The following is a 21,318-nucleotide window of genomic DNA, read 5'->3' as shown; positions in this document are numbered from 1 at the left end:
TTCTCACAAAACTATTAGCCATTCGGCTGGCACCCCACATGGAGTACTTAGTACACCAAGACCAATGCGGTTTCATTCCTGGGCGTAACACGGCAATGAACCTTAGACGGTTGGCCCACATTCAACACAAGGTGCAGAACAGGGACGAGCAGGCTGTCTTGGTCTCCATAGATCTCGCCAAGGCCTTCAATATAGTTGACTGGGGATGCCTGCAAGAGGTCCTCCGGACATTGGGCTTTGGGCCCAACTTCGCCTGCTGGATTAGAATCCTCTATAGCTCACCTAGGGCTCGGGTGCGTCTGGGTGGTGCAAGGTCGGAGGAGTGGCGGCTGGGTCAGGGCACGAGACAGTGGTGCCCCCTCTCGCCGCTACTCTTCGCTCTGGCTATAGAGCCGTTTGCTGTCAAGATCCGTACAGAGCTGCAGCAGTGGGGTATTCAGGTGGGGGACACCTGAAATGTCCTGTCGTTATACGCGGATGATGCTTTGTTTTAATTGACGACCCCCAGAGAGGCGCTCCCTAGGTTGTTACACCTCCTGGATCGTTTCGGTTAGGTGTCGGGCTTGCGCCTCAATCGTAATAAGTCCCTTATTTTCCCATTATCCGGATTTGACATGCTGCCTCTGGAGGACTTACCGAAGCTTGGACTAAGATGGGAGCGGACCAGTTTCCGACATCTGGGAATACATGTGACCTCGACTGAGGAACAGTCCCTCGCCCGGAACGCGGATAGGTGGCTTACGTCCCTCCGGCAATCCATACTATTTTGTCAAAATGGTGATGCTGCCAAGGACGCTGTATGTCCTTCAAAACTCCTTGTGTCCTCTTCCTCCTAGGATTTTCCCAACCCTCAACACGTTGCTCACATCGCTACTTTGGGCGGGGCCACGTAGCAGAGTGGCCCTAAGTACCATTGTGTGCTCCTTCGAGGATGGAGGGTTGGAGGCTCCGCGCTTCGATCTCTATTATTATGCGGCGCAGCTCCTTCCAGCAACCAGGTGATTTGTAGACACGGACGTGTGGGAGACACAATTGTTAGTGGGAAGGGCCATGGTACAGGAGCTCCGGGTGGCATTGGTGCGTGGGTCCGGAGCTAATGCTGAACTCCCTTATGTGATGAGGCATACGGCTGCAATATGGGAACGCTTTATTGAAAGGATTCTGCGCTCGGCCCCATTCCACAGGGAACTGCAGTTTTGGATATTGGCACCTATGATGGACATAAAGCAGCATATGTCATTTCGCGCATGGAGGGAGGGGGGGTGTGAGGTCCTCGCTGATCTATACCCTTCAGAGAGCTTCTTGTCATACAAGCAGGCGGAGAAGTCATTCGGCCTTAGGGGCGGTCAATATCTGCATTATCAAGGCTTGAGCTCAATAGTGCGCTCGGTCTGTCCGCAGTGCCCGGAGATAACCCCGATGACCCACACTCTACATGTCTTGATGTCCTGTGGCAAAGGACAAAGGTTGATAGCCTTACTTTATGCAGCTATGAAACGCGATTCCGCCCCCCCGGATCACCAGGGTGGGCGGCCTGGGAGGCGGACATAGATGCACTCCTAGACCAGGGACAGTGCAAGCCCATAGGGATCTTGACACGGCGGGTGTCCTGCACGCTTTAAGCTTATCCACTTTAACTTTATGCACCGCACCTACCTCACCCCGAAATCGGCGAGTCGTTATTCAGAAGACAGGAGGGACAATTGCCCCAGATGTGGTGCGGGAGGCGCGGGGTTCCTACACCTGGCCTGGGAATGTCCATTGGTGGGGAGTTTTTGGACAGGGGTAGTCGGTCGTATAGCGGCTACTACAGGTCTTCAAATTGAACTATCCCCCTTGCACTGTCTGTTGGGATTAGTACCCAAACCTAGAAAAAGGAAACTTCCATTTAAACTGTTACAACTTATGTTGGTGCTGGCTAGGTGTAGGGTACCCATCACTTGGATGGGACAGAGGGCCCCCGAGATGGAAATTTGGCTTAAAGACATGAGGGAATGGACCCTCGCAGAGGAAACACACATGCAAGTCACTCGGAAGGATGAAAAATTGCATGATGATCTGTTAGCATGGCGTACCATGTGTATGGCGGGTCTCACTACTGGCGTTCAGTCCTCACAGAGCGACTCAGAGGGGACCAGTGGCGAACTCTTTTCAGCACAGGATCAGGATCTGAGGGGGAGGGAGGGGAGGATCACTGAGGGGTCACTTGCGGAATGTGCGATATGGGGCCTGGCCGATCTTCCTTCACGATGTCCATAATATATTGATTTATGCTATAGTACCACATGAACTTCCGTATTTTTCAGATGCTGTCCTAACCTGTAATGTGCCAGAATGAGTGTGTCGATCTGCGAACAAATGTGTTTAATGATGCCTAGGGGAGGGGGGGGTAGGGGGGGTTCCTTGTTTGTAATTGCAAAACTGAAAAATAAAGTTTAAAAAAATAATAATAATGGAGATCGGGGAGGACCCCTCCCCCATCATACCACCTGTTAGTCAGCTTCTGCATGGCTATTCAAGGGTGTACACCTGTTACAACGCATTTTTTACAACGCACTACTGTTACAACGCATCCATTACAACGCGGATACTGTTACAACTCATGTTTTTACAACGCATTTTTTTACAACGCAGGTACCTTTACAACGCATACCATTACAATGTAAGTATTGGTAAGTATATGGTTATTTTTTAAATGTTATATGTTTGGGGTAAAGGGGTATTTTTAGGGTTCAGGGTCAGTTTTCAGTTTTTGGGTAAAGGGGTATTTTTAGGGTTCAGGGTCAGTTTTCAGTTTTTGGGTAAAGGGGTATTTTTAGGGTTCAGGGTCAGTTTTTAGTTTTTGGGTAAAGGGGTATTTTTAGGGTTCAGGGTCAGTTTTCAGTTTTTGGGTAAAGGGGTATTTTTAGGGTTCAGGGTCAGTTTTCAGTTTTTGGGTAAAGGGGTATTTTTAGGGTTCAGGGTCAGTTTTCAGTTTTTGGGTAAAGGGGTATTTTTAGGGTTCAGGGTCAGTTTTCAGTTTTTGGGTAAAGGGGTATTTTTAGGGTTCAGGGTCAGTTTTCAGTTTTTGGGTAAAGGGGTATTTTTAGGGTTCAGGGTCAGTTTTCAGTTTTTGGGTAAAGGGGTATTTTTAGGGTTCAGGGTCAGTTTTCAGTTTTTGGGTAAAGGGGTATTTTTAGGGTTCAGGGTCAGTTTTCAGTTTTGGGGTAAAGGGGTATTTTTAGGGTTCAGGGTCAGTTTTCAGTTTTTGGGTAAAGGGGTATTTTTAGGGTTCAGGGTCAGTTTTTAGTTTTTGGGTAAAGGGGTATTTTTAGGGTTCAGGGTCAGTTTTTAGTTTTTGGGTAAAGGGGTATTTTTAGGGTTCAGGGTCAGTTTTCAGTTTTTGGGTAAAGGGGTATTTTTAGGGTTCAGGGTCAGTTTTCAGTTTTTGGGTAAAGGGGTATTTTTAGGGTTCAGGGTCAGTTTTCAGTTTTTGGGGTACAGGGTAAAAATAAATTAAATTTAATTTTAAATTAAATTATTTAATAGTAAATAAATTAAATTAAATTACATTGCATTATTTTTGGGGTTGAGGGTCAGTTTTGAGTTTTTGGGGTACAGGGGTACAGGGTAAAAATAAAGTTATATATTTTTTTATTTTCAATAATTAATTTAAATTATATTTCATAAAATTACTTTAATTTATTTTTGGGGTTTAGGGTCAGTTTTCAGTTTCTGGGGTACAGGGGTACATGGTAAAAATAAAGTAATATTAATTTAAATTTAAAATAATTAACGGAAATTAAATTATTTAAAATTACATTAAATTATATTTTAAAAATTAAGTTACTATTATATTATTAATATTAACATATACTTACCAATACTTACGTTGTAATGGTCTGCGTTGTAAAGGTACCTGCGTTGTAAAAAAATGCGTTGTAAATACATGCGTTGTTACAGTATCCGCGTTGTAAAAACCGCGTTGTAACGGTATGCGGAGTAAAAGTCCGCGTTGTAACATCATATATCCCTATTCAAGGGGATCCACCATCCCATAGTAATGTTCGTATTTCGCTCTCTACTCCGTCAAAATATGAACCCGGTACCCTGTGAGAGCTGTTTTGAATGATGTATTAAAACCGGGGAAGGGCCAGCATCTTAAAAAGGGCTGCTCACCCCACTAGGGACAGCGGCAGGGACCGCCAGTGTTTAACGTCTGCTCGTAGCCTGGTCAGAGGGGCACAAGATTTCGGTCGTAAAAAATTTGGGGGTCCGGAGTCACAAATATCCCTAAATATCGAAAGCCTTCCGTGATGATCTCCACTGTACAACCTGAGGGCAACCGGGGAGCCTGGCCCTTAAGGAGGAATAGCACTGATTTGCTCCAATTGATGGCATATCCTGAGTATTTCCCGAAGTTCATGAATATATTCAATACCCCATGAAGGGATTTATAGGGAGATGCAAGGTAGAGCAATACATCATCTGCATATAATGATATTCTATTATCATGTCCCCATTTCAAACCCCTCACCATGGCATCTCGCCTAACCCACGCCGCGAGCACTCCAGCATCAGGGCGAATAGCAAGGGGGAAGGCTTTGGATGTGTAGTTATTGACTTGGACCTGTCCCCAAATATCCGTATACAGTAGTTTCACCCAACCCATGAATTTAGGCCCAAATCCCATACGCCTCAGGACTTCGAATAAGTAGGGCCATTCAATGGAATCAAACGCCATCGAGGCGTCCAGGGAGAGGATGACAGCGTCTTCCTCAAGAAACTCACGACGTGCCATTACATTATGAAGGTGCCTAATGTTTAATGCTGTATTCCTCCTGCCCATGAAGCCTGACTGGTCAGGGTGGACCAGTGATGAGATGACCGCTATCAGACAAAGGGCCAGGGCTTTAGCTAAGATCGTTGCTTCCACATTTATTAGGGAAATCGGGCGGTAGGAGCCACATGCCTCTGCCGGCTTACCCGGCTTCCTAAGTACCACAATGGATGCTACTCTTTGGTCTTCCACGGTACAAAAGGGGGTGGTGATGGACGGAGCATCTGAATCAATCAAACACTCACACCCAGTCAAAAGATCTGGGTTTAATCCATCACCGTTCTTCAGCCCACTCTGCCACCCCAGTTCGGACATGGGCTTATACAAATCAGTCTGACCCTGTGCCTCATGGGAACAGTCCAGCCCGAACTGCCAAGCCATGTCTTCCCTGGACCGGAAACAAGCTTCCGAGGACCGGTTTCTGGCATTCCAGCCGTCTTCAGCCTGGATTGCTTGAATCCAGTGGCAAAGTGAGCAAGGGACTCACATCTGAGCATACCCTGCCACACTTATGGCGGCCAAAAGCGGTACAAAAGGGGGTGGTGATGGACGGAGCATCTGAATCAATCAAACACTCACACCCAGTCAAAAGATCTGGGTTTAATCCATCACCGTTCTTTAGCCCACTCTGCCAACCCAGTTCAGACATGGCTATGTGCAAATCAGTCTGACCCTGTGCCTCATGGGAACAGTCCAGCCCTGGGCCGGAAACAAGCTTCCTTGGAGCTAACAAGCCTTGGCAAAGGCAACCTAAGCAGGATTCGAAGATCTCTTCTTACTCGGACCAGCAAGACATGGCTTGGCAGTTCGGGCTGGACTGTTCCGATGAGGCGCAGAGTCAGACTGATTTGCATATAGCCATGTTTGAATTGGGGTGGCAGAGTGGGCTAATGAACGGTGATGGATCAAACCCAGATCTTTTGACTGGGTGTGAGTGTTTGATTGGTTCAGATGCTCCGTCCATCACCACCCCCTTTTGTACCGCTTTTGGCCGCCATAAGTGTGGCAGGGTATGCTCAGACGTGAGTCCCTTGCTCACTTTGCCACTGGATTCAAGCAAGCCTGGCTGAAGACGGCTGGAATGCCAGAAACCGGTCCTCGGAAGCTTGTTTCCGGTCCAGGGAAGGCATGGTTTGGCAGTTCGGGCTGGACTGTTCCCATGAGGCACAGGGTCAGACTAATTTGCATATAGCCATGTCTGAACTGGGGTGGCAGAGTGGGCTAAAGAACGGTGATGGATCAAACCCAAATCTTTTGACTGAGTGTGAGTGTTTGATTGGTTCAGATGCTCCGTCCATCACCACCCCCTTTTGTACCGCTTTTGGCCGCCATAAGTGTGGCAGGGTATGCTCAGACGTGAGTCCCTTGCTCACTTTGCCACTGGATTCAAGCAAGCCTGGCTGAAGACGGCTGGAATGCCAGAAACCGGTCCTCGGAAGCTTGTTTCCGGTCCAGGGAAGGCATGGCTTGGCAGTTCGGGCTGGACTGTTCCCATGAGGCACAGGGTCAGACTAATTTGCATATAGCCATGTCTGAACTGGGGTGGCAGAGTGGGCTAAAGAACAGTGATGGATCAAACCCAGATCTTTTGATTGGGTGTGAGTGTTTGATTGGTTCAGATGCTCCGTCCAACACCACCCCCTTTTGTACCACTCTTTGGTCTTCCGGCAAGAGACCTTTCTCATAACTTTCTTCGAACAACGCCCGTACATGAGGCATCACTTGCGTGGCTACCACTTAAAAAAATTCTATGGGGAGCCCGTTGGGGCCCATAGCTTTGCCCGATTTAATTTTGCTCATAGCTTGTTGAATCTCTGCATCTGTTAAGTCACTCTCCAATGCCTCTCTGTCTTCGTCCGATAATAACGGTATGTCACTGTCTGCGAGAAGTTGGCGGGGGTCCTCTGAGGTGTAGGATGTGGATGAGGTGTAGACTTGTTCTAGGTGGTTCGCGAAGGCATTGGCTATGTCAGGTGGGTGCGTGACGTGTGACCCATCGCCAAGAGTCAACTGAGGCACCCATCTCTCTCCTTGCTCCCTCCTCTCCAGCCACGCCAGCAATTTCCCGGGTCTGTCCCGTAGTTCGTATAGTCTATGTGTGGTGTTTAAGGAGTTTGGCCTGTATCTTTTGTATAGCTAATATAGTATATTCTTCTTGCTTGAGCTGCAGGCGGTGTCTAGTATCGTCTGAGGGGGCCATATTGTGTTCCTCTTCCAGCCTTTGGAGGTCCCTTTCAACCTGATCCATCTGTTGCTGCCTTTGTTTAGTGTACCCTACCCGGAGAGCCAGGGCCTGCCCTTTTATTACTGCTTTAAATGCCTCCCACACCATTTGCGCCGATTCTACGGAACCTACATTTTCTATAAAGTAATTCTGGGTAAAGATCCTCTTTAATATCTGGGATCTTCAGCATCCAGGGGATGAGAGTCAACGCTTTGCATGGCTGGTGCTCAAAGAGTGTGAATTCCACTGCCACTAGGGAGTGATCCAAAATGCCCCTTGGGAGTGCCCGGGGGTTTTGAAACTGGCCAATGGAGCCAGATTGTGTGAGAAAATAGTCAATTCGGGAGGAATAATAGGCGTACTGTACTCCGTCTGGCTGTATCACAAGCCAAACATCTGTCAGGCCAAGGGCCCCTGTAAATTCGCCCGTGTGTGAGGCCGTGTTGATTGGGTGGAAGGCTATCTCTGCTGTCATCCATCGTCATGTTAAAGTCTCCCCCCATTATTAGTGTGCCTATAGGAAGATCCGCAAGCGCTTCCCTTCCCATTGCTGGAGGGAGGTACACTGAGACCACATTTAAAATCCTTCCCTCCCACTGCACCTCCGCTACCCCACACCTGCCCCGCTGGTCTGCCCCTGCTCGCCTCACCATAAGTGCCACACTCTTTTTGACCAAGAAACCAGTCCCTCGAGAACCGGAGGTGAAGTCCACATGTACCAGCAGTTTATATCCCCATCTTGTAAGGGTCTGGGGCTTCTCTTTTAAGGTATTGCTGAACTATCTCTCTCTTGATTTTGTCCTCCATGCCGTTTACATTCCATGTCATCACCAACAGACACATCCATATTAGCCCCTGTCATCCACGGTCCCTGGGTGGGAAATTACATCTGCTATTATCCCCAAACATAACTCTGCACTCATTCCGAGGAAAACCTCCCATCGCCCTTCTCTGCCTACCCTGGCGCACCCATGGTGTTTAATCTCCATGATAACCTTCATTACTGTAGTATGACTGTCTTGGGCGATTGTGAAATATGCTCTTAGCTTACCGTTAGCACGTGAACTCAAACTATACAAACCTCCCATCCCCCCTCCCCGTACTTGCCCTTCCTCCCCCTCCCTGCCCCCCTGCCAGTGGATTTAAAACTACCCACTCCCCAACTAGGCAGAGTGCATCTTACCCCCCTCCCAATATGCTCGCAGGTGCTGGCTGGCCGCCCTATCACCCTTGCCTTGCCATAATAATCATAGTGTATAACGTAATGTTCAAAGCCTGCTTTACATCCCTGCTCAGTCTCAACACATAGGTCCCTCCTTGTCTCTGTTACTTTCTACAGTTAGTCTATGCTCGGTACCGGTTCCCCCATGCGGAGGCTCAGTCTATTCCACCACGCATCTTCTCTCCCTTCTCGCCCGAGGATGTATCTTCCTCCCGGTCTTGTCTGAATAAGTGGCTGGGGGAACGCGTTCCTCCATTTCGGCCTCTCCGTGGGCCCCCCACTCTTCTCCACCCTCCTATCCAGTCCCATGCTTCCTCTGGTGTGGAGAAGAACCACGTCTTCCCCTCTGATTCCACTCATAGCTTTGCAGGAAATAGCATTGCGTATTTCACTTCGCGCTGCCTTAGTTCTTTTTTGACCTCCATAAAACTTTGTCTTTGAGCCTGGACTTTTGCATTATAATCTGGTAAGAAGGTGACCACATTGTTTTCAATCTTCAGCAGGGGATTTGTTCTGGCCGTTTGCAGGATTGTGTCTCTGTCTCTGAAATTGAAGACCCAAGCAATGAGTGGGCCCGGAGGGGCGGTTTAAGATGACCTCCCGGCACCTGAACCTGATGTGCCCTTTAGATGGAGAAAAAGCTAGATAGTTTCTTCAATGTAGAGGTCCGCCGCTAGACCCTGTGCGCATTCCGGGACTTCCAAAATTCAAATGTTATTCCTGCGTGCCCACCCTTCATAGTCGTCTAGCTGTTTAGCCATCAAGGCTTGTTGAGTCTGCAGTGCACTAACTTGCTGCTGGAGCTGAGATGTGTCCGCCTGCAGCACGGCTGTCATGTCTCCTAGACTTTTGACTTGATCGTCCATTTTGCGAAAGACTGTTCGAAGCAGGGATACCTCCACATTCACCGAGTCCAGGGATGAGCGCACCCCCCTAATGGCCACCATGATGTCGTGAAGTGTGGGTTCTGCCTGTGGTGAAGAGCGCGTTTTCCGTCCGTTGGTTCTGGTTGCACTGTGTCCCGCTCCTCTCCCGCATTGCCCCAGGCATATTTAGTAAGTTTAGTTTGGGCAGAGGCGTTGGGTCCCCTTCCACTCGCCATTTTCACTGGTAAACCCGTCCCGTCTGTGGTCCCCACTGGTATTCCCAGCCGCCTGCCTGTTGGAAATCGTCCCCCCGGCGGCCTGTCGGTTTTCCCAGGGGGGGGGGCTGCCCTCTGTTGGCTTCTGGAGCTTGATTTTGATTTGGGAGTGCTGATGTAGCGCCAGTATTTGTAGTGCTGTGGCCCCAATTTACACTGGCCTGGGTCCTACTTTTCACCGGGGTCCCCTTCTCTGCAGCAGGGTAGCCGTGTGGCCCCTCTTGAGTCAGGGTTCCCAATGCCTCGCTCTCCATTTCCTCTGCTCCCTTGGCAACTGTGATCTCACTAGGGCCTCCCACTCCCCGGATTATTCATGCGTGTAATGTCCCTTTGGAAGTAGAATTGCGTCTCTTGTTTCGTGGCCCCTTGTCAATTTTTCTCCTGCGCCTGCTATTCAAATGCCACAAGCTCTCAGTCTCTGTCCCGCAGATCCGTGAAGGGCGTGCGCAAGGAGGAGGGTAAGGGCGCCCGCCTCCGCTGGGGCCGTTGACTAGGCCTCGGCTGGGGACTCTATTTTGAACCAGCCAGCCAGGTCCGTCCACGCCGCACCCCCGCCCCGCACTCACTGCGCCTCCGATTTTCAGACAATCTCTGGTGGGTCTGATTTCACCCTTTTATGTGAGAGTAGGCGATCGCTCCGGTCCGGCGCTCTGGATCTCGCCGAGTCTACCGGCCAATGAGCACAGCGCCGCCGCCATCTTATGCCTTCCGCCGGCCGCCCGTCTGGATATCAAGCTGTTTTCCGACACCTCTGGTCTCTTTTACGCCACCAACGAAGCCGCAGGAGGTGCAGGCACTCTTCCAACCTGGACTTCAGGTTGATCTCTTGATTTTTACAGGATTATTACCGGTTTTTGCGGCGAGGGCTGAGGAGCCTCACTAGGGAGCCGCCATTTGTCTCGGCTGCTAGCCACGCCCCCTTGTTTTAAAAAAAAAACAATTTTTTCTATTTTCAACTGTTAGTTTCTATACAAAAAACATGAAGGATCTACACAAATAACAGCTTGCTGAATTCAGAAATGTGTCTACTTTTGTTTTAGAAATGTATAGCTTTTCAGGATCCATCATTGCTTTCATACCCATTTTACCATTAACTGGAAGGAGATTGAAAGCACAAAAAAATTCAAAAATAGGTTATGTCCCAGAAAAATGCCTTAACTGTGTAAAAACAATATTTGGTTTTCTGACAAAAGTCTGCTTGTTCCTGAAAGCTGGGCAAGATAGTGATTTCAGCACCACACCCCCTTTTGCTGATACCATTTGCAGGGAACAAACCAGAGGCTTTCATCTGTAGAGCTTCCCCCTACTATTTTTCCCAAAAAAATATTGCTGTATTTTGGCTAATTTCTGGATCCTCTCCAGGGGAATCCACAAACCCTGTGATGTTGGAAGAGAAGGATGCAAAATGTTACAGGGGCCTAAGCGCGAACTACCCCAAATAGCCAAAACAAGCATTTGCAATGCAATAGATCTCATATTTACTTGAGTTTAAGCTTTTGGCATTGTAAATTAATGCATTTTATTTATGTTGTTAAAACAACATAACCACAAGCCTCGTGGCGCCACCACAGGTGATGAGTCTCACGTGCATCCTTCAGATTGCACTTTCATGACACCACGCGCATCACAGAGTTTTAAATAACAGCATTTTATTATTGGAGGCTAGCGGTTTAGCATTTATTTAGTGCACTCCACATTGAAGGGGATCGTTAACCCTGTCTAAGTATTGATAGTGAGTACAATCACTGTTACATACCCAACCTCACTGAGTTGCATGCTGGGTACCAGTGTACCCTCAGTGTGACTCTGACTACCACTTTCAGCATGGACTCTTTTCCTTGCTTTTCTCATTCTCTTCTACTTGCTCTACTTTGCCATCTTCCGATGTTTTCCCTGAATACCAATGATTACCTGACCTTCATGTCACTCATTTTTAACCTTTCTCTTGGTCCATAGTTATCCCTGATGAAGGGTTTTCCACCTAAGATGCATTGGGTTTCTTAACCAAACACGTTTATCTGCAATCTTCAATCATGATAATCTACTAACCTTCTCTAAAAGTGTGGAGCAATATTTGTATCAACGTTGCAAGTGTGTGTGGCACTCTTCTTTTGTGGCCATTTGTTCACACAGATATTGTGACTGATATATTTGAGCCTATATCCCCAAATCTCCTTGTGACTTAAATAAAGTGAGAGTGGATAGGTATGTTCATGTTGCAGGCCTCGTAGGTGAATACATTGTTTATTTGTATCTTAGAATGAGGATCTTTCGTTAGTTTGACTGGTTGCTTTCTATGTGTCTTGAGATTAGCAAAGCTGTCTTCTTCTTTAGTGTGTATAAATCATCTTAATGATGCACTGGGCTGAGCTTCTGGAGAGCTACTTTAAAGGTGCTGGTGAGTTTGAGCTCCCGAGCTACTGGTTAGAGACCCATGATCTAAAACCTTCAACTTCATGTCAAAGGAAATGTAATATTTTCCCTCTCTCCTCTGCACCTCCTCCTCCCCCACCCGACCCCACAAGCTGATTTATCCACCCCAAAATGCAATCAACCTCTTTTTAATACTAAAAGATCCTGAAACCCCAGCTACGTAACCATATTAAATAATGAGAGAAAGAGGGTGGATCCCAAAACGCTGTCCTACCTCTGGCTGAAGTCCTTGTGTCGCCTATTGGATAAAGTGGACCTTCACCCAGTGCAGTTCAACCCTATTCCTTAAAATCATGCCCCCTCGCTCTGCTTGACCAACTAATGTCCACGAAGTCCATCAGATTATACATTCATCAAAACAGCTGTTGGGTGGGGGACACCTCCAAGGCCTGCTGCCCCTCAGGACCCCATGCTTCGCAGGAACATGCAGCGAAGTCGGGTGCATGTTTGGTAAGAAGAAAGGTGGAGTCCTTTATAGGGTTGGTCCCTTCTCTCACGTTTTATAATTTGCATTATGCGTTGTGCATCAGATGTTGGCATTCCTGCGTCCCAGATTATTGTGCGAGTTGCGCTAAACATACTCAATTTTACAGCTGTAAATAACGCTAAAGACTAGGTCACACCTATGATTTTTAATTAAGAGTCTTTTTTAGATGTTAGCGGGTTGAGTACGCCTTCACAAAGGTGACGGATATCTCGTCCACACTATTGCTGTCTCCACAGGCTATAAAGGGATCGCAAAAAGGCAAAAAGTTCTAAAGCGGGCTCCTTTATCTTTCCTGATAGAATGTATTGCCACTCATGACACCAAACGTGTATTTTGAAGTGCGCCACATTTCTTTGATGGTACTTTCAGTTAAAACAGCTTGCACGTCTTTTGTGTTATTTTAGATGCGATTGGCGGGAGTGATTGTGCGGAGTAGAGCGCCAGACAGCGTGTTTTCCAGTTCACCGGTTGTAGATTTTGATGTTAGAACAGGCACACATTTCATGACGCCCTCTCTGGCTGGATTGCGCATTTTCATAGAATGTGTTTTGCATCGACGCGCATTTCTTTCCATTCTTAACCCGGACTACACCGGGCAGCATGCAGCCAGAGGTGCTGGTCTCTCTCGCCCAGAGGATGGCATCTGTGGCATCGCTTATGTGGTGGTATCTGTGCCATTGCACAACTTTTTTATGCGTGCCGTAGTCGGGCGGGCTGTTGGTAATCTAAACCACACAGGTTTAATGCTCACAATAATTCACAAGGGCCCTGCAGGTGCTTGGATAGCCCGCGCTTTGTGTGAGTCCAGATATGTCTCCGTTTACCTGCTGGTAGAGCAGTTATCCATGACTCATGTGATTGGAATGGCCTGTGCTCAGCACGTGCGAACATTCCCAAAGGGGCAACTATAACGACGGATGCGCCCAGCCTTTCATATTTGTAGGAACATTCGACATAGGTCTTGACTGCAGTGCACCTTGCAAGTCTTTTGAGCCAAGAGTGTTGTTTCCGGTGCCGCATCTGTTTGAGTGTGTGTAGAGGGATGGCGGAGGCCGGGGGAGCAGAGCATGGTGGGCAGTGCTCGTCGGCAGCACACGAGGACTACATGGTTATTACAGGACATTCCGCCTTTAAATGGCACTTAAGGGAAGGCCTCTGAGGTGGACAAGGTAGCATGTGGGACAGCGCTCATGGGAAAACACGTGAAGACTGAGCTAGAACAAGCCTGAAAGAGTCCCTGGTTACAGAGGCAGCACTCTGGGTCACGAGTGCAGCAGGGCATTGCGCAAAAGTGAAATCACGGTGGGAGTGCACGAAAGTGAAAGCTGAGATCGCCAGAGAAGAGATGTCGTGCGTGCTCATCTGTTGTCCGGTGCGTGCACATCTCCTGTCCCCCTTCGGAAGCTAAATCGTCAACAACAGATCTCGCAAGCGAGCAGCGCATGCGCTGCGTCGCTAGGCGTGACCTAAATAGGCTTTGAACGGCAGGGAAGGGGTTAAATGAAAGAATTACATATTTATTAAAAAATGTTATACATATTTTAAATGAAAGAAAAGTACCACACTATATTTTCACAATCATAGCCAACACACTTTATTTACAAATAAAAAACATAACAATGAACACATACGTTGATTACTTAAATATCTTCCTACCCAATACGCGTACAAAGTAAACAGACACCTAAAATATATCTTGAAATTATAATTACAACTTTTACACAATATTCAATTAAATAGTAGTTGACTGTGCAAAAAATATCGAATGTAATTAACTTCCTACCAGTTATCCCTAGAAACACAAAAATGCACATCGAATATATATTTAAAAAAAATCTTAATTCCATAATTAATCAATTAAACAATAAATAACAATTAACAATTTAATTAGCTTTAAATGAAATTCCCACTCCTTACCCGTACAAACAACCCGCACCTCATAGAGAACTTTAAAAAGTTCCTAATTTCACAATTAACACAATCAATTAAATAATTCATAACAATTAACATTAATTATTACAATTAAATTCCTTCACAACCTTTAGCCCTACAAAAACCACACCCAAAATAATAAAAAAGTACACAATTTACATAAATAATTTTTTCATTAATTATTCATAATATTTATAAATCATTAAATAATGAAATTACTTCCAACCCTATAGCCCTACCAACACCACAACCCGCACCCATGGTGCCCCTATGTTAATTCCTGCACCGCGTGGCAGGCACCTTGAGGCCACAAGGAGTAGGGGGCCCTGCTAGGGGACCCCAAACTCGCTTTCTGATAGGCTTTCCATGACGGAAAGCATCGTAATCCCACCAGCGGAAACTAAATCCATAGGGATTACGGGCCGGTCCCCTTGAGCCTGTCAGGATTCAGCCTGAATGACCGTCCGGTTTCAATTCCGACCACCTAGATTGTAAATAGGAGGTTGGATTGGAAACCGCAATGAGGCTCAGAAAGCCTCTGACCTGTGACTGAAGGCTTTCCAGGCCTCATCGTAATAAGGCCCCAAGTTTGCTGCAATTGTTAGACACATATGAAATGGATAAGTTACTTACCTGTAATCCTAGTTCTCTTCCAGGGGTTTCCTCATCAAAGTCATAAGCACTGAATATTCCCGCCCATGTGCGGGACCCCGGAAACAATATAAAAATATATATGTAAAAACACATATATCTCGCTCCCCATATATGTACATACATATAATATTTTTCTCACACCAATGCAGCTCCAAAACTGAGGCTAAAACAATGTAAACACATGTACATGTACTGCAATTAGTAAGGAAACAAAAACACATTAGGTCAAATCTCCCTTGAACTTTGTGTTTTAATGAGTAATACCACTCATAAATCCTGAAAATTGCTTATAAATAGAAATTGTTCGCCCTCAGGCTGCATTGCAAAACAATAGCATAGAAAATGAAAGCATTTTCAACAAAAACTGGCACCGTGCCTTTAAGGCAGCCCTGACCCCAGGCTTCCCATCATGCCTCAGGGGTGACAGTTAGGTCAGTTGTTCTTTGCATAACCCTGAAGACAGGGCTCAACCATAAGATTGCAATAGTACCGAATCTCATTTACCTGGGGAGGCGGGTGGGTTGCTTATGACTTTGATGAGGATACCCCTGGAAGAGAACTAGGATTATAGGTAAGTAACTTAGCCTTCTCTTCCAGGGGATCCTCATCAATAGTCATAAGCACTGAATAGAATAGCAAGCCCATCAACCACCTGCAGGTAAATGAGAAGTACATGACCCAACCATATCATAACAGCCAATAACTCGGCTGCTAAACAGATTCCTCAGGGAGGCCTGGCCTACCTGGGTATCTGCTCTCGTGTCCAAATCTAGACAGTAATGTCTGGTAAATGTATGGACAGACCTCCAGGTCGCCGCTTTACAAATCTCAGACATGGACACATTCTGTAGGTAAGCTGCAGTGGCAGCTCTACCTCTAGTGGAATGCGCTCTAGGGGTAAACCCCAGAGGTTTTTGCGCCAATTGGTAAGCAAGTTTGATACATGAGACGATCCATCTGGAAATGGAACGTTTCGATGCTGCATGACCAGTTCTGATCGATCCATAGTTAATAAATAACTGATCAGAATGTCGAATCGACTTGGACCTGTCCAAAAAGAACTTTAAAACCCTTTTCAGGTCCAAAGAGTATAAAGCCCTCTCCGCTGGAGTAGAGGGATTGGGAAAGAAAGTGGGCAGAGAGATCGACTGATTGACATGAAAATCTGACACCACTTTCGGCCGGAAAGAAGGGTGCGTTCTCAGCACTACTCTATTCATATGAAACACTGTATATGGTTCCTTGGTACAGAGGGCCTGAATCTCGCTCACCCTGCGGGCTGACGTAATCGCTACCAAAAAAGCCGCTTTCCAGGAAATATGCTGTAAAGTAGCTTTATGAATGGGCTCAAAAGGAGGGCCCATCAACTTTGATAGTACTAGGTTCAGCTCCCAGGGAGGAGAAGGAGGATGTACAGGAGGGTACACCTTTTTCAGACCCTGCAGAAAATCTTTTACTGCTGGCAACTGGAAAAAAGAGGTTTGTGAAGGTGATCGCCTATAAGCAGTTATAGCGGCCAAATGCACCTTAATGGAGTTAAACTTCAACCATGCTTTAGCCAGGTACAACAAGTATGGAAGAACTGTTTCTTCCTGACTCTTCACCGGATTGTGACCATTCTGCATGCACCACATATAGAACCTCTTCCACTTGCATGCGTAAGAATGTCTTGTGGAAGGACTTCGTGCTCCTCTCAGAATGGACATGCAGTCTTGTGGCAGTCCTAGATAGCCGTACTCAATGACTTCAGGAGCCATGCTGCCAAGTTCAGTGACGGAAGGTTGGGATGGTGAATCCTCCCGTCCATCTTCGATAACAGGTCCGACCTGCATGGAAGCCTCTTGTGAGGAGACACTGACACTGACTCCGGATCGCCAACCGACACCTGCCCTCACCACGTCTTCAACAAGGCCGACTCCGTCATCGCGCCCCACCTGCGGGTCATCATTAACATCTCCTTCAACACCATAACCTTCCCGGAGAGCTGGAAGCATGTCGAACTCAGCGCTCTACTGAAGAAACCATCAGCGGACCCCACCGAACTCAAACACTACCGCCCCATCTCGCTCCTCCCGTTTCCGGCCAAAGTCATCGAGAAGACAGTCAACAAGCAGCTGGCCGCCTTCCTCGAGACGAATGGATCCCTCGACTACTCGCAGTCCGGCTTCCGGGCCAACCACAGCACCGAGACCGCCCTCATCGCAGCCACTGACGACATCCGAGCCCTGCTCGACAACGGGGAAACAGCGGCCCTCATCCTCCTGGACCTCTCCGTGGCATTCGACACTGTCTGCCACCGCACCCTAGAGCAGCGCCTCAGCAACGTTGGAATCCAAGAGAAGGCACTAGAATGGATCATCTCCTTCCTCGCCGGAAGGACACAGAGAGTTCGCCTCCCCCGTTCAGATCAGAAGCCACCGAAGTCATCTGCGGCGTTCCTCAAGGCTCTTCGCTCAGCCCCACCCTCTTCAATGTCTACATGAGCCCCCTTGCGGCCATCGCACGCCAACACAACCTCAACATCATCTGTTACGCCGATGACACCCAGCTGATCCTCTCCCTCACCAACGACCCCGCCACCGCCAGAGCCAACCTACACGAGGGGATGAAAGACGTAGCCGAGTGGATGAAGAACAGCCGCCTGAAACTGAACTCAGACAAGACGGAAGTCCTCATCCTAGGATCTTCGCCCTCCGCCTGGGACGACTCCTGGTGGCCCCCTGCCCTGGGCAGCGCACCCAAACCAACAGACCACCCACGCAACCTGGGCTTCATCCTGGACTTCTCCCTCTCCATGACCAGACAAGTCAACGCCGTCTCCTCGTCTTGCTTCAAGATCCTGCGCATGCTACGTAAGATCTTCCGGTGGATCCCCACCGAGACCAGGAAGACGGTCACCCAGGCCCTCGTCACCAGCCGACTGGACTACGGCAACTCCCTCTACGCCGGAACCACTTTCAGACTCCAGATGAGACTCCAGCGAATCCAGAACGCCTCAGCAAGACTCATCCTGGACATCCCCCGACACGGCCACATCTCCGGACACCTGAGAGACCTGCACTGGCTCCCGGTCAACAAGAGAATCATGTTCCGACTCCTCACCCACGCACACAAAGCCCTACACAACCAAGGCCCAAGATACCTCAACAACCGGGTCAACTTCTACACTCCCACACGCCAACTTCGATCAACCAACCACGCCCTCGCCGCCGTCCCCCGCATCCGAAGAGCCACCACAGGAGGAAGATCCTTCTCCTACCTCGCCGCCAAGACGTGGAACTCCCTCCCGATCCACCTCCCCCTGACCCAAGACCACCTCGCCTTCAGGAAGCAGCTCAAGACTTGGCTGTTCGAGCAGTAGCGGACCCCCCTCCCCAAGCGCCTTGAGACCCTCCGGGTGAGTAGCGCGCTATATAAATGCTGTGATTGATTGATTGATTGACAGGTGAAGTAGGTCTGTGTACCACCATTGCCTCGGCCAGTCCGGGGCAATCAGGATCATTGTTGTGCACGAGTGGCTCAGCTTGCTCACCATCTTCGGGATCAGCGGAAGGGGTGGAAAGGCGTACACAAATTCCCCTGACCAGTCGATCAAAAGAGCATTCCCTCTTGTTCCTGGTTGGTAGAACCTTGAGGCGAAGCTTGGGCATTTGCTGTTTACGTCGTCCGCGAAGAGATCTATTGAAGGACGACCCCAAGACTGGAAAATGTCTTCTAGCACTTCGTCGTTGAGAAACCAGTCCTCTCTGTCCTCGAAGTGCCGACTTAGTGCGTCCGCTCTCACGTTCTGCTCTCCTGGGAGATGGACTGCTTGAACAGACAACTTGCGAGCCAGAAGCCAATGCCAGATGCGCTGAGCTTCCAGTGATAGAGTCCTTGAGCGTGTTCCTCCCTGCTTGTTCAAATAGTACATCGTGGTGGTGTTGTCCGTTTGTACTAGAATATTTTCCTCCTGAAGCGAAGGAAGGAACGCTTTGAGAGCCAGGTGGACTGCTCTCAATTCCAGCAAGTTGATGTGGTAGGTGCTTTCTTTGGACGACCACAGACCCTGCACTTGGAGAGGTCCCATATGCGCCCCCCAGCCTTGTAAAGACGCGTCTGTGATGATCGTTTGTGCAGGAGGAGGTTGATGGAAAAGAACTCCCACCTGCATGTTCTGCTTCTTTGTCCACCAAGGAATGGAAGATCGAGCTACCTCCGATAAAGTGATCTAATCGTCCCAGCGATCTGATTGCTGGTCCCATTTGTCCTCCAGATCCTGCTGAAGAGGACGCATCCGAAATCTGGCGTTCGGTACTAAGAAGATGCATGAAGCCATCGACCCTAAGAGGGAGGCTATATTTCGCACTTTCTGAGTCCTGTTGCGAAGAACTTGCTGGCACTTGAGTGTTATCGAAAACTGTCTCTCCTCCGAAGGAAACACTTTCCCGACCTCGGAGTCTAGCAGAACTCCTAGGAAGTGAATCTTCTGAGTGAGTTGGGAGACAGACTTGCTGTAGTTTACATGCAGGCCTAGACGCCGACAGAGTTCTATGCATGTCTGGAATTGATTCCTTACGTTGTCTGGAGAAGGATCTTTCAACAGCCAATCGTCTAAGTATGGGTGTACGAAGACCCCCCTGCGTCGTAGAGCTGCCGCCACCCCTGCGACACACTTCGTGAACACCCTGGGGGGCGACTTCAACCCAAACGGCAGGACTTTGAACTGGTAGTGGGAGGTCCCCACCCGGAATCGAAGGAATCTCCTGTGATCGGGCCGTATCGGGTCATGAAAGTACGCATCTTGAAGGTCCATCGAACACATCCAATCCCCCCTCCTGAGATGTGGATATATTTGGTGAAGCGCCAACATGCGAAACTTTTCTTTTCTGACATGTAGATTGAGTGTTCTCAAGGCCAGAATGGGCCTGTATTCCGCCTTTTGGCCCTTTTTTCTGACCAGAAAATACCTTGAATATACTCCTTTCCCCCTTTGAGCCACCGGCACCCTCTCGATGGCTGATTTTTGGAGGAGTGTCGCGACTTCTTTTTTTAACATTTGTAGCTGGTAGCTTGACGTTGACATCGGAGGAACGGATGGAGGTAGACAATGGAAACGAAGACAGTACCCATTCTGCAGCGTAGACAACACCCATTGGTCTTTTGTAATGGCCTGCCACTCTGTCCTGTGATGCGCAATGCTTCCCCCCACTGAAGTGGACAACGGCGCTGGGGAAGTGAAGACTCATTGCTTCTGCTGAGGCTTATTGAAGCTGTTGCCTTGGCGCTGATTTCCGTTTCCTTTGGAATTGCGCTTCCCTTTATATTGCGACTTTTGTTGGCCTTGCTGGTTCTGACCCTTCTGCCAGTGAGGGGTTTGAACCCTCTGCTTCGAAGAGCCCTTGTTGTCCGAACGGAATTTCTTCCGAAATTCCTTTTTCTTTTCAAGCCCCACGGCTTTAAGGGTGTCTAACTCCGTCTTCATCCTTTGCATCTCCTCATCGGCGCTCGTCCCAAAGAGAGATGTACCTGAAAAAGGAAGATTTAGCATTCTGGCCTGAGCCTCGGGTTTCAATGCTGTAAGGCGCAACCACGAGGATCTCCTCGCTGTGATACCATGCGCATAACCATGCGCAGCCAGCGTTGCTCCATCTGCAGCCGCCCCTATAATCTGATTGGAGACTTGACTGCCCTCCACCAGAATCTCCTCGAAGTCCTTTTTGTCTTCTGAGGAAGTTTTGCAGAAAACCTCTGAAGCGAGTCCCACAGAGATCTATCATATCTGCCAAGCAGAGCTTCTGCGTTGGAGACCTTTAGGAAAGAAGCTGAGGTGTTACATACTCTTCTCCCCCATGAGTCTTGTAGCTTGCTGTCCTTATCCGGCGGTACCGTGGATGAGGAGGCCACCGCATTGGATTTTTTAGCCGCCGCAATGATTACCGAATCTGGCGGTGGATCGGACTTGAGGAACAGAGGATCCTCTTCAGGAGGACGATACTTTTTGAGAATCCTTGCTGGGACTGACTTTACCATAGCCGGAGTCAGGAAAACTTCATTCACCGGGTCCATGATACCCGGGATAAACGGCAATAAGGGTTTGGTTACCGTTCTGTGCTGCAGGGTTTGAAAGATGACCGTGGTCTTGATCTGCGGAGCTGTCATAGGCACTCCTAGCTTCAGAGCTCCCCTGCCCAAGATGTCTTGGAGCGAGAAAATATCCTCTGTTGGAGATATTCTCGAGTGTGGACTGTTTGTTAGGGTCGGAGAGTAATTCCTGTGCGATCGGGTCCTCGATGAACTCGAAGAGCTATGAGTCTGCCTGGACCTAGATCTTCTCCTACTTGAGGGCGTTCTAGAATGAGATCGCTCCCTGTGACTAGATCTTCTTCTACTTGAATGTCCTCTAGAACGAGACCGTTCTTTCCGG

The sequence above is a fragment of the Lissotriton vulgaris genome, chromosome 5 (assembly GCF_964263255.1).
Source record: "Lissotriton vulgaris chromosome 5, aLisVul1.2, whole genome shotgun sequence".
NCBI lineage: Eukaryota > Metazoa > Chordata > Amphibia > Caudata > Salamandridae > Lissotriton > Lissotriton vulgaris.
This window is presented reverse-complemented; position numbering follows the sequence as displayed.